The sequence below is a fragment of the Eptatretus burgeri genome, chromosome 13, assembly GCF_056783735.1.
Source record: "Eptatretus burgeri isolate ZD-2024b chromosome 13, Ebu_testis_v1, whole genome shotgun sequence".
Lineage (NCBI taxonomy): Eukaryota > Metazoa > Chordata > Myxini > Myxiniformes > Myxinidae > Eptatretus > Eptatretus burgeri.
Window position 1 is genome coordinate 2,073,308 of NC_140973.1, and position 9,596 is coordinate 2,082,903.

The 9,596-nt window shown below is 40.7% G+C and overlaps 1 long non-coding RNA gene across 1 annotated transcript in view; it reads right to left on the bottom strand.

Moving 5' to 3' along the window:
- The window catches only part of LOC147013671 (uncharacterized), a 61,692-nt gene extending 52,633 nt beyond the window's left edge, over positions 1 to 9,059 (bottom strand). The window contains exon 1 of the long non-coding RNA XR_015050477.1: positions 9,024 to 9,059. This is a non-coding gene — a long non-coding RNA (uncharacterized LOC147013671). The remainder of the gene's footprint in view (positions 1 to 9,023) is intronic.
- Positions 9,060 to 9,596: the final 537 nt, after the last annotated feature.

Here is a 9,596-nt window from a genome sequence, read left to right on the forward strand (position 1 = left end):
AACAGAAACAAGTATTAAAACAATTTAATATCATAGATGGATTGAATCCACACCAAAATAACAAAATATATTAAACATTAAGCCTTTTATTACTTTTAAAATGATATTCGCATTGACATTTCCGCATATTATATGTGGTAATCCACGTCATGGACTGGGCCAAAAGCCAGGATGGAGGGGTGAGGAGAAGAATGTACAAGTCAAATTTCATGACATAGAAGGGTTTAATGCATACCAAAATAATAAAATATAGAAAACATTAAGTATTTTATGTCTTTAGAAAAATTGCATGTGAAAATAAAATAAATAAATGTGTATATATATATATATATATATATATATATATATATATATATATATATATATATATATATATATATATATATATATATATATATATATATATATATATATATAAAAACACAAGAAAGCAAGGCCGTCCACATCTGCTTTCGGGATATGTATAAAATTTGGTCGTGTGAGGAGCGGAGAGGGGTTCGCAGCCTTTTTAGATGCTGAATACTGAATAATATATCCATCCATTGGGACCATACTCTGTGCAGAGCATTCGTGCTGCCTAAGCAGAGTCCTTGGCTATTGGACACAATCTTGGACGGGTCGCCACTCCGACACAGTGTACCAGCATGCTGGCACTCATTTTGCCGACCTCTGAATGATGAGAGTCAACCCCACCTGGTATTAATTCAACGTTTGAGTGGGATTTGAACTCAGGATCCTAGGATCCCAAGCCCACCACCCTAACCATTAAGCCAACACCAGGCATAAATAATATATAACAACACGCAAAGAGGAAGATCAAAATATAAATTCAAAATGCAAAGCCCATCCGCATTCAAAATGTGCAGCCTTTTATATTCATACATCTTCGTCTTCTCTTTTTGATGGGTGCAGGCAGGCACGCTTGCCACCTGGAGCTAATTTTATATATATATATATATATATATATATATATATATATATATATATATATATATATATATATAGTTTTTAAGCATTTTATGAAAACAAATCAAACATACAAATCGACCCCACCTCAGAGTATAGCAGTATCATGGAATACTGTAGTATCACAGAGTACGGTAGTATCATGGAGTATTAACCTACTCCATGTTACCCATAACAAAATATTTGAAACATGAAGCATTTTATTCCGAACAAAAAATTACAGAAATAAGAAAAAAACAGAAAAACTTTTTTTTAAATGTAAAAACAGAGGTATGTAATCTCAAAAAAAGAAAAACCAAACAATGTCAGAATGACACCACAATACGACACCACAATCCTCTTCTGGACTTCCATCACAGTATCTTTTGACATTTTACTTTTGCTGTGGGATTGTGATGGAACAACGTCAAAAGATACCGTGATGGAAGTCCAGAAGAGGATTGTGGTGTCGTATTGTGGTATCATTCTGACCTTGTTTGTTTTTTTTTTGGAGATTACATCCCTCTATGTTTTTACATTTTTTTTAAATGTTTTTTTTCTTTCCTATTTATATAATGCCTAGTTTCATGAATAAATATTCTGGGGCATGCTGCATTTATTTTAAGTCTTTTCTTCTGTTTAAAAGACCATACTATTGCTGACTGTACCATTGGGAGTGGGCATGTAATGTTGTTTCATGCACAAAATAGGTAATGCGCTGGAAAAAAAAATAAAGATACTCGTAAGAAAAGGTTATCACATATTTTCTTACTTGTAGGGTTGGTACAAATCATTTGGTACAAATTAAATTTTGCCACCTCACGTGGTACCGACATATGGTCTGCCCCATGGATTCATAGTAACACCAAGGGTTGAAAGAAGGAACTGAGACGCATTCAAATTTAGTATTTTTGAAAACAGTATCAACTAAGAACTGATAAAAAATAATTTTTTGGGGTTAAAATCTACTTTGGTGTCTCAGATGCTATGGACACCATCTTGGTTGTTGGAAGGTTTAAGGAAATGCGGTAACAAGTATTGAAATCCTAATTGCTATTGCCTAAAACTAATATTATTTTTTAAAACAACATCCATCAACCTCACAATGTCAAAAAAGTGTCAATAGTGCAATGTCGAAAAATGGTCTTAATTCGAAAATCCAAAGAAGACTCGGGCGTGTAATGGTTAGAGGATCCGCTCCGAGTCAGGGAGGTCGGTGCTTCAATCCATGGCTGAGTCCTTCCAAAGACTTTAAAAATGGTCTGTGATTCTCCCTTGCTTAACTTGCGGCATTTAAAAGGATAAGAGCATGGCCAATCCTCATAGGTTGACATCCATGGGGAGGAGAAAATGCCCCGCTGAGTGCGGTGAGAAAGCCAGTGCCATTGTTGTAATGTGGCTGGTACCCACAGTGCCCCAGGAAGTGACGGCACTTCGCCTAACCTCAGTGGCTGTGTTTGTCTCATCTAACACCTATGCTGTGTCTTGTGTATGTCCATGTGTGTGACAGCTACACTACGAGCCTGAGATCCTGTAAAAAAAAAAAAATCCAAACGTTTCAACAAATTGATGGTGCACATTCATCTCTGTATCTATCAACAAACATTTTCGTTGGACTCTGCTAACATTTATTTTGCAAATTTTGTGCCATTTATTGGATATTTTTCCTGCTAAGAGAATTTTCAGAAAAAAGAAAAAGACCCCCACCTTCAACAATGTGGTGTCTCACGAAACAAATGCTCACACAAATAATTCAATAAGTGTGTGTGTGTTTCACTTCTATACACTCATGCACCACTGGACAGAATGAACTGAAAACTGATGGTAGTACTCGGAATGTACACGGGAAGGTTTTCGGCAGTAATTTAGGTCATCGCTCCAGGGTGGAGGAAGGACCCCAATTCTCTCCATATAAATATGTATGGCGTAACACAACCCGATCCACTCCCACTCCGATGGAGGGATACTGCAAGTTATACTAAAACACGTCAATTCTGGGGGAATTAACCTGTCCGTAATTGTGGGGAAATTACTGTTCGTAAGAACAGGTTCTTCATGAGTAAATATATCATGACTTAGCTGTTACGAAGTTACAGTTCCCTGCAAAAATTTTCACCCCCCCCCCCCCGTCCCCTCCAATGTTTTCATATTTTGATGCCACCTGAGCTTATTTCATGATGTATTCAAATCAAACTTAACACATCGAGTCTACACAAACTTCTCCAGTCATAAAAACGAAAAAAAATGTCGATAAAATGTGAATAAGTTTGATTAACAGAGAAAATCAGATGACTCAGTTACATAAGTACTCAAACCCTTTGCCTAATTAACACTAAATCACTTCAGGAGTAAATTATTTATTTGAAATGTTACAAAACAAGTGTAATAGGTTTCACCTGTATGTAATCAGTGGTTTAACTAAAAAATAAACCAATGTCACCCGCAGGGTGACCCGTATCTTGCCAAAAGGTGACCACGTGTGACTTCTTTAAGGTCACACTGAGGTGAACAGAGCTGCTATCCACCAGGAGCGACTCCTTGAGGAATATCTGCCTACGAGAGATTCCGATGAGAATCGTTCTACAGAGTAACCATGAAAAATATGCGTTTGCCTCATAACGTCACCAAATGACGTCATAATGTCTCAAGCTTGACATATCTAGAAAGCACTCATCAAGGTCTTCAATTTGAGGTACTACACGATATGGTTCCTAAAACTTGAAAATTTGACCTTGGGGTCAAATATGTTTGACCTCAGGCGCTAACCATGAAGGTCAAGGCCAATCGCCACCAAAAATTAATCAGCTGAGCGCCAGACCATGAACTATATTCCCATGAAGTTTGAAGACGATCCGATCAAAATTACTCAAAAAATAAGGGTTTCGTCAACTCCCCTGATTTTCGACAAAGTGACCTTGACCTTCAAAATTTTATGCGCTGAAAGGGACCTCTATAGGCCTCTGATATGCGAAGTTACAAAAATTTCCAATGAAAACTGTGCTCTGCAGAGTGATTTATATGTGATCACAGACAAAAAAAATAAAAAAGAAAAAAAACATGAAGGTCAAGGCCAATCGCCACCAAAAATTAATCAGCTGAGCGCCAGACCATGAACTATATTCCCATGAAGTTTGAAGACGATCCGATCAAAATTACTCAAAAAATAAGGGGTTCGTCGACTCCCCTGATTTGCGACAAAGTGACCTTGACCTTTGACCTTGACCTTCAAAATTGTATGTGCTGAAAGGGACCTCTATAGGCCTCTGATATGCGAAGTTACAAAAATTTCCAATGATAACTGTGCTCTGCAGAATTTTTTATACGGGATTACAGACAAAAAAAAACAAAAAACATACAAGCTGACGAACATATCTTGCAAAAACTTCGTTTTGGCAAGATAATGAAGCTCCCCCACTTATCTAAGGAGTTTTAAGGTGAAACTCACTTGGTCAACCAACAAGGCAAACATGAAGACCAAGAAGATTTCCAAAGAAGTCAGACATGAAGTGGTGGAGAAGCACCGTTCAGGAGAGGGTTATAAGAAGATTTCAAAGTCACTCGTGATCCCTTTGAGTACGGTGAACTCCATCACTAAAGCGGAACCCAAACGCATTTTTTTTCTGAAAATCATTGAGAATCATTAATCATGGTCTAATTGGAAGGTGAAAAAATTTTGAATTTATTTTTTGCCAATCACAAAGTGTCGACAAAAGCCCGAGCGTGTCGATTTTCGATTTCGTCAGTGACACCTCATCTGGGAGCCATATTGAACCGAATGGCGGTTTACATGGAGAAACAGTGCGTGTCGAGCTTGGATTCCGATACCGATTCCACCGCCATTAATAACAATGAAGAATCTCAGCATGTTGAAACTGATCAGTGGGATTTTGAAGGAACGGTTGGAGACAAAATTAGTGATGGAAATGCTTTGAGGGCGATTCTGGAGTCGAATCATTTTGAGCCTTGTGCGAGTGATTCAGAGGAAGAAGGTGGGAATGAAGATGGAGGTGTTAAAAAATATCAAAATGCCAGTCACATGCTAACTCCATCTCGGTAGGTTTTGTTTTTCATGCAACTGTTGGTTTATAAGGGAGTGATTTTGTATTAATTGATAAATCGGTTTATATATTACTCAAGCAGAAATACCCATCGTCATCCCGCACATTCGGACACCGCAAACAAAATGGTCGACGAATGCTTTGTCCCACCATCGCAGGCTAACCAGGTGTCTTGTATGTTATGGGATTGTCCCATTTCATCCTTTCCCCGGACATCATTTGCATCCATGCCATGTCAGTGAGATGTCGTTGACCTGCCCCAGTGAGAGTGGTGCTATGGTAGAGAAGGGGTATCGGGTGGTGGTGGGTTTTGTTGAGGTGATGGTTGATTGTAGGGGATGGTTGAGGAGGGACCCTGAAAGTTTTCCTGGGTAAAATCCTCTTGATATACATACTGCACATACTTTGTCTCCACTATAGACGATGGTTTGATTTGTAGAAATTAGTGTTGATAATAGATAATATAATTAGTTTCAGGTGCTCTTGTGGTAACTGCCAGGCAATGGCAACAGGTGTTTGATTTACCACTCAAATCATCCATGTGTATGCGCCGGTAGCCGGGTAGAGTTGGCATTACAGTTTTGAGCGACGGCTGATTCTTCCACTTCATCATGGGGAGGGCATCCTTCCTCAAATGTGGTGGATAATCACAAGATCTCGTCATCTCTGTTGTTTCATAACAGTTCTCTGTAAAATGTTCCGAGCACAAAAGCAAACATTTTGTCGGCCCGATCCACATGCGAGTATTTCAGACAAACCTCGTCCAATTTCTGGCAGCTTAGGGTCTTTCAGCCATTGCTGTAGCACCCTGTTCTTCATTGTGTGGCCCACGAGCCACTGGTGGCCTAATATAAGGTGTGGCCCCTGATGCGTGGCCGATAATACATAAATGTGAAAACACCCCTTCCCCCCCCGCCCCCAATAAAAAAGGAGTACGTGGTGGTGGGGCCGAAGAGCAGCCATTCTGGAGTCCTGCAGGTGGTGTGGTGGCTCTCACACCAATGTGATTTTTTTATTTTTTATTTTTATTTCACCAATGTGACCCCAAAACAATTTTTTTATCAGCAAAAGTGCCCCCCTTCTAAAAAATAGTGAAGATCACTGGTGTAGTATGAAACCATCTCGGTTTGTATTACTAAACAAGCAGCAGACACATCAACTCGGCATACTTGTGGAAAATCAAAAATTATTCTCCGTTTGAATTGAATTGTAGCGCGATGTAACCCGGAGACGGTACGGATCTGGTGGTCCACTTCCTTGTGTGACGTCACAGATAATCTAAAGAAGAAATAGAAGATTAACTTTTAATCAGCAATTTACCTACTTTATTATTCGGAAATCGGAAAAGGACTCATCATATCAATATTGTTGAATATCAAGGGATAGATTAGCATTGAGGTGGTCTGAGCATTTGGGTTACCCTTTAAGAAGTGTCTCATACCACCCAGACTCTATCCAGATCAGGTCACCCATCCAAAATCAGCAGCTGAAGAAGCAGGAAACTGGTTCGGGATGTCACCGTCAATCCAACAATGACTTTGAAAGATCTGCAAGGCTCTATGTCCGAGATGGGGGTCAGTGCTCATCAATCAACAATATCCCGTTCCCTTCACAAAGCTGGCCTCTATGGACAGGTGGAAAGAAAGAAGCCATTACTAAAAAAGACTCATCTAAAAGCTCATATGGAGTTGGTGAAAAAGCATCTTCATGATACTGCAGGCATGTGGAGAAAAGGTTTGTAGTCAGAGGAGACAACAATTTAACTTTTTGGGCTAAATTCAAAACATTACATCTGGGGCAAACCTAACACTGCACATCACCCAGTCAACACCATCCCTACTGACAGACATGGTGGTGGCAGCATCATGTTATGGGGTTTATTTTCATCAGCAGGGACTGGCAAGCTTGTCGGGATAGAAGGGACAATGGATGGTGTAAATTACAGGAGAATCCTTGATGAAAACCTGCTTGAGTCAGCCATGAATCTGAAACTGGGTATGAGATTCACATTTCATCAGGACAATGATCCGAAGCACAAGGCTAAAGCCACACTGGAGTGGCCGAATAAGAAGAAAATACATGTTCTTGAGTGGCCCAGTCAAAGTCCTGAGTTGAACCCAATTGAACTTTTATGGAGAGACTTGAAGATTGCAGACCATCGACGATCCCCATCAAACTTGGCAGATCTAGAACAATTTTCATATGAAGAATGGGTAAAGATTTCACCATCTCACTTTGTAAAGCTGGTAGAGATCGACCCACAAATACTCATTGCAATCATTGCTGAAAAAGGTTCTTCCATCAAGTACTGACGAAAGTAGTCAGGGAGCACATCCCCCATATTTTGGAAGTTGTGGACACCTCATGCTATATTTGGTTCCCTAATGTTTTTTTCAAACTTCACACTTTCCTGAACAATATTCCAGAGGGCAACCTTCTGAGATCAGTGCACCTCACTGTGAAAATTGCGTGTACATTTATACCACGGGGGTTTCCGAGAGCTGATTCAGCGATATATGCAATTTCCCCATACATTGAAAAAAAAATCATGCGGCCAATCAAAATGACCGGAATGATGAAGCACATTGCATAAAAGAAACAAAATGTAGATATATGATATTTTATTTGAATGAGACACAACAATCATTAAAAATATTCAAGAAAAATCTCTTTGGGTTTAGCCATTAGCATCATATAAAAATGACCTCATCTTCATCAACTCAGTTAATATCATTGTTCCACACATCAAAATCATCCCCATTCAACCCTCTAATCACACCACGTACACGGGTTTCCGATGAGATCCGATGTTCACACAAATTTTAACAACGATTCAACCTTACCCCCTTATTTTGGGTGTGATGCTGGAATGTTGAATGTTGATTGATTTCTTACAAGGTTTATGCCAGATGGCTGGTATCAGCATGTAACTTTTTTTCTCTCTCCATTTAGAGGTATATCACAGTGTATTCATGTAATAAGTTAGATAAGATGTGTTTTGAGCTCATTAATTTTGTTCCGTTAGTATTTATACAAACCAGAGCACCCATGCATTCGGGAAAATATCCAGATGATTTAGACATGGAACATCGATCCGGGCCTGCGGACATCGAAGATCGATCCGGGCCTGCGGACATCGAAGATCGATCCGGGCCTGCGGACATCGAACATCGATCCGGGCCTGCGGACATCGAACATCGATCCGGGCCTGCGGACATCGAACATCGATCCGGGCCTGCGGACATCGAACATCGATCCGGGCCTGCGGACATCGAACATCGATCCGGGCCTGCGGACATCGAACATCGATCCGGGCCTGCGGACATCGAACATCGATCCGGGCCTGCGGACATCGAACATCGATCCGGGCCTGCGGACATCGAACATCGATCCGGGCCTGCGGACATCGAACATCGATCCGGGCCTGCGGACATCGAACATCGATCCGGGCCTGCGGACATCGAACATCGATCCGGGCCTGCGGACATCGAACATCGATCCGGGCCTGCGGACATCGAACATCGATCCGGGCCTGCGGACATCGAACATCGATCCGGGCCTGCGGACATCGATCCGGGCCTGCGGACATCGAACATCGATCCGGGCCTGCGGACATCGAACATCGATCCGGGCCTGTGGTTCTGGATTTGGAGCGTTGGCAGGTCTCTTTCAGGGCTCTCTGCTGAGGATCTCAAAGTTAAGTTTCCGGTCGTTATCTGTCCCATTTTAACTGTTTATTTTCTCACCTACATGTTACTGTGTGTTCCTAATTAGTTCTTGTTTCAAAAATCGTGCTATTTTGTGAGTTTTCATCGACCTTGTCATACTGGGTTGGTTGAGGCCTACCCATCCTTCCCCTCGAGGTGTACAGTCGTTTTAATTTGTATTCTCTCCCTATTACCTTCAATTACGATCTTCCCCACTCTCCCAACGTCCCCCATCCCTCTCAACTGAACACTCTGTTTCTTGTCTTAAATCCCAAAAAAATAAAATAAAATACCTTTCTCATTGCATACTCACGAGTCTCGATCTTTCTTCTTCTTCTTCTTCTTCTTCTTCTTCTTCTTCTTCCTCTTCTTCTTCCTCTTTTGCTTCCTCTTCTTTTTCTTCCTCCTGCCGGAACACCATCTTTATTCAACTTGAGCTGACCCTCTCTCGCCATTACCTTCACGATTTCTTCCTACAACCCTCAATTCACGAATCTTACCTGTTCTTCAAAAATACATCAAAAAATAATAATCTTCCTTGTCTCCTTTCGATCTCTACACCTCCTGTAACCACGTGTCTCTCTCTCTCTCTCTTTCTGGTACTTTTCATTGACCCAGCAGCTTCACACTACGTTTACCGTCCAAATTCACCACACACCTCCACGATTTTACTTCAACCTTCCTTTTTCCGAATGTTACGCAATCCTTATTTAAAATAAATAATTTCACTTTTGACTATACACCTCCCATAGCCAAGTGCTTCTCCCATGACCACGTGATCTGTTTACACCCCCTGCGTTTACCGATCCTATTTCACCATTCACCTCACGATTTTTTCTACAACACTTCCTTGACCGAATCTGATGAAAACTCTCTCAAACAATAA